Raw genomic sequence first — 5,656 nt, 5'->3', positions numbered from 1 at the left:
TAATATTTTGGAATCAACCTCAACCCTGTATAGCTAACTCCAACATTACTGCATATAGAGTGTCTATGGTTGTTCCGAAATATATATAGATGGGTCGATATGATATGTCAAAACATTGTATTCGTGTCTATGGTATCCCAAGATTACATAATATATGTTAGAATACATGTATAATACAATATAAGTTAGTTAAGTTATGATTTGTATAAATTTGTTACAAATTTCACGTAGCTACAACAAGCAAAATTATCCAATCTTGTTTTACCCTTAACTTCTTCGTTTTAAATTCGTTCCGAGTGATTCAAGTTGATATGGTTTCATATTGAACTTAAGTTTATGAATCTAAACAGAAAAAGTATAAGTTTATAGTCGGAAATATAGGTTACAAGTCGTTTTTGTAAAGGTAGTCATTTCAGTCGAAAGAACGACGTCTAGATGACCATTTTTGAAAACATACTTCCACTTTGAGTTTAACCATGATTTTTGGATATAGTTTCATGTTCATAAGAAAAATCATTTTCCCAGAAGAATAGCTTTTAAATCAAAGTTTATCATAGTTTTTAATTATCCAAACCAAAACAGCCTGCGGTGTTACTACGACGGCGTATATCCGGTTTTATGGTGTTTTTCGTGTTTTTGGGTTTTAAATCATTAAGTTAGCATATCATATAGATATAGAACATGTGTTTAGTTGATTTTAAAGGTCAAGTTAGAAGGATTAACTTTTGTTTGCGAACGAGTTTAGAATTAACTAAACTATATTCTAGTGATTACAAGTTTAAACCTTCGAATAAGGTAGTTTTATATATATGAATTGAATGATGTTATGAACATCATTACTACCTCAGGTTTTGTGGATAAACCTACTGGAAATGATAAAAATAGATCTAGCTTCAAAGGATCCTTGGATGGCTTGAAAGTTCTTGAAGTAGAATCATGACACGAAAACAAAATCAAGTAAGATTTCCACTCGAAATAAGATTGTTAAAGTTATAGAAATTGAATCAAAGTTTGAATATGAGTATTACCTTATATTAGAAAGATATCTTACTATAAATAAGAAAGATTTATTGAGGTTGAATAATCACTCAAAGTGGATTTGCAAGATTGGAAGTGAGCTAGCAAACTTGGAAGTGTTATTGGTGTGTTCTTGAGTAGTTGTTTTATAACTTGGTTTATGTATGGATTTGTGAACTAGATTGAGCTAGATTTTGATGAAGATGATGAAGAACACTTAGAACAATGGAAGAACACTTGAGAGAGAGTAGTTTGATGCATGTAAGTTGCAAAATGAAAGTGTTTGAGTACACCATGCTTCACGTGAATGTCGATCCATCATATAGGCTCCATTAGTTTGTTATTTTGTGAGATATTTCATACTAGATGTTAAATGATGGTTCCCAAATGGTTAGGTGACTCACATGGGCTGCTAAGAGCTGATCATTGGAGTGTATATACCAATAGTAAATACATTTAGAAGCTGTGTATTGTACGAGTACAAATACGAGTGCATACGAGTAGAATTGTTGATGAAAATGAATGAGGATGTAATTGTAAGCATTTTTGTTAAGTAGAAGTACTTTGATAAGTGTCTTGAAATCTTTCAAAAGTGTATGAATACATATTAAAACACTACATGTATATACATTTTAACTGAGTCGTTAAGTCATCGTTAGTCGTTACATGTAAGTGTTGTTTTGAAACTTTTAGGTTAACGATCTTGTTAAATGTTGTTAACCCATTGTTTATTATATCTAAAGAGATGTTAAATTATTACATTATCATGATATTATGATATATTAATATATCTTATTATGATGTATATATATATATATAGTAAAATGTTGTTACAACGATAATCGTTACATATATGTCTCGTTTCGAAGTCATTAAGTTAGTAGTCTTGTTTTTACATATGTAGTTCATTGTTAATACATTTAATTACATGTTTACTTATCATTTATCATGATTAAACATAGTGTATCAATATCTTAATATAATTCATATGTATTTAGTAAGACGTTGTTATAACGATAATCGTTATATATATATCGTTTTCGAGTTTCTTAATTCAATAGTCTCATTTTTATGTATATAACTCATTGTTATAATACCTAATGAGATACTTACTTATCATAATATCATTTTAATTATATATATATATCCATATATGTCATCATATAGTTTTTACAAGTTTTTAACGTTCGTGAATCACCGGTCAACTTGGGTGGTAAATTGTCTATATGAAACCTATTTTAATTAATCAAGTCTTACCAAGTATGATTGCTTAACATGTTGGAAACACTTAATCATGTAAATAACAATTTCATTTAATATATATAAACATGGAAAAGTTCGGGTCACTACATATTTCGTCAAACATTTATAAAAGCAGCGCATGTATTCTCAGTCCCAAAAATATATATTACAAAAGCATTTAAAAAGGGAGTAATGAAACTCACAATACGATATTTTGTAGTAAAAATATGCATATGACGATACTGAATAATGCAAGGTTAGCCTCGGATTCACGAACCTATATCATTCATATATGTATTAAAACATATTCTTGTAATCTAATAAATCTATATATTATTATTAGTGATGTAGTTGTTATATTTAATAATTTATAAATATCATTATTTATTTATATATTTTCATTTGGTACATAATAATATTAATATAGTTAAGTTATGTATATTAAATATATCTTTACATATAATCTTCAATTTTTATACTTATAACCTTAACTATGTCTTTTAAACTTTTATTTTCATAATTATAATTATTTTAATAATAATAATATAGATATTACTGATAATAATAATAATGTTAGTTTTTAAGGATTACAAAAAGATAATTTTAGTAAAAATAATATTAATGATAATAACTTTTAGTTGTAACTATACCTATAATGAAAATTCATAATAATAATGTAAATGATAATATTTATAATAATAATAATACTAGTAGTAGTAATAATAATACAATAATAATAGCACTAATAATAATAATAATAATAATAATAATAATAATAATATTAATAATAATAATAATAATAATAATAATAATAATAATAATAGTAATGATAATACTACTAATTTTTAAATGATAATACTTATACTAATGGTAATACTAATAATAATAACAACAATCTTATTAATCACATTAATACTAATTATAATAATGTTAATAATAATAATAATAATAATAATAATAACAATGATATTAATACTTATATAATGATATTAACTCTATTACTAATAACAATTTGTATTTATGATGGTAATTATAATAATTATCATAACAATAATAATAATAATAACTAATAATAACAATAACAATAATAATAATAATAATAATAATAATAATAATAATAATAATAATAATGATAATAATGATAATAATAATAATAATAATAATAATAATAATAATAATAATAATAATAATAATAATAATAATAATAATAATAATAGAAATAAAATTATACCTCACAAGAATAGCCTAAAAAAATATAGTTCCTCTGCCCGGACTCGAACTCGCGACCTCTCGCTTAAACACAAACATGCCCAACCATTGAACTACTCAACTATTTCTATTTTAATTTTCCATTTAATTCTCTTATCCCATAAATTTGGCCCAGATGTAACTCGACCCAACAGAGAAAATTAGTTCTTGGCCCAACAGCAAGCACAAGCCCAACAGCAGCTTTTATTGCTAATTAAAATAAATAATGCCGTGGCCTAGTTTTGAACCCATGACCTCTCGGTTACACCCAACTCCTTCCACCATCCATCTGTCATTAGTTTTCTGATTTAGACCAGATTCTACTTATATATAAACCGTATCATAATAATAATATAGATATAGATGATATCAATACCAAAAATAATAATATTTATACCCAATTAAAAGGCAAGTGTGTTGATTACTAGGGTTTGACAGACGAGAAAGAGGAAACAGATCAGCCCTACATCTTCATAATCATGCTTACCATCATCTCATATCTGTAACCATGATCATCACGTACATTACCATCATTATCATACGAACATTTACTAATCATCATCTTCTCCACTTTTGCTCATCTTCATCATCGATTACCATCATCATCGACATGATTTTAACATCATTATCCTAATCTTTATCATCGTCATCAATCATTATCATTATTATCACCGGAATAATAACAACAATAACAGTCGCAGGTGTGTGATGGTTTCCAGAAAATAGACATCGAATATAAATAGTAGAAGCAATAGTAAGCTGAGTGGTGGCGGTTTGAGGTTGAACTCGTACAGGAAACATGAGCATTCAAGTAGCAGTAGCAGTAATGAATTTATATCAACAGTTGCAGGTGTTTTTGTTTGATGGTAGTGTTCGATCGTGGAGAAGAAACAGAAACAATAGGTGAGGTAGCAGTTTACGATCATTATTTGGTGAGGGTGATCAAACAGCAGCAAGAGAGATTACAAGGTGTCAGTTTTGGGGTCTAGTTGATGGTGTTGGTTGTGTGCTTCGACAAACATGGAAGAAACAGAAGAACAATAAAAATAAAATGCAAAGGTGATTTTGATGGTGATGGTGGTGATTGACGATTGATTTTAGAAGAGAGACATTGAAGGTTTTGGTTGTAATGGTGGTTCTTCACGATGGTAGATAGAAACGCGAAGTATCAATTGGTTTGTGTTGGAGATGGTGGTTTGAAAGGGAACTGATGATGGTTTGAGTTTTGTATGAACAAAAATCAGGAACTATAGTAAGTGGGTTTTAATTTGGTTTGTACATGTGTATCTTCAAACAACAAATAAAAGGAAAAATGAAGTAAAAGAGACGGGTAATAAGTGATGGAAAGTGATTTGTGTGGGTCCAAAATCGAAACAAATCTCCTCTATATTGTAGTTTATTATGTCCGTGGTTCATAACTTGTTTGCATGTGTGTATGATTTTTGAGTGGGGAACATAGTAGAGCAAACACATAACTTTAAATAATAATATATTAATAAATATGAGTTACAGAAATAGAATGAAATGAAATGTAACGAAAGGAGAAAAGTAAAGTGGCCATTGAATTGGCATCTTCTACCGACAGTTTTCATGGACCGGATTTTGTACTCCGTTGATAAATCAATGGCGGATAAAAGCATTCCGGAAAAAAATTCCCAAATTTTTACTATAATTATCTTTATTTATTTTAGTAATTATGGTATAAAATTTGGTCATTAATTATTAAATAAAAATTATATCAACTGTCCCGCTCGACTCTGGGTAAAATATAAAAAGTGTTAAAATTTAATAACTTGATCCTAAATACATTTTTAGTAAGCCTAAAATTTATAGAACTCATTTTCATATCACCGTTTATTTTAAAATTACATAAGTTTGAATTTTACTTGCTTAATATCAATCGGAACATCAAACGAGTATTACAATCATTTAATATTTATTTTTAATATACTTTATTTATATATATAGATATATTTTAAATAATAATTATTATAATATCCTATTTTTATTTTATTAATTTTTAATAACAACAACATATAATACTTCAAATTATATTTCGAATTATTATTTATATATACATACACACATATCTATTTACAATTAATTGTTCGTGAATCGTCGAGAGCAGTCGAAGGTCAAAAGAATATAT

Source organism: Rutidosis leptorrhynchoides, chromosome 10 (assembly GCF_046630445.1).
Source record: "Rutidosis leptorrhynchoides isolate AG116_Rl617_1_P2 chromosome 10, CSIRO_AGI_Rlap_v1, whole genome shotgun sequence".
Lineage (NCBI taxonomy): Eukaryota > Viridiplantae > Streptophyta > Magnoliopsida > Asterales > Asteraceae > Rutidosis > Rutidosis leptorrhynchoides.
Note: the sequence above shows the minus strand (reverse complement) of the source record.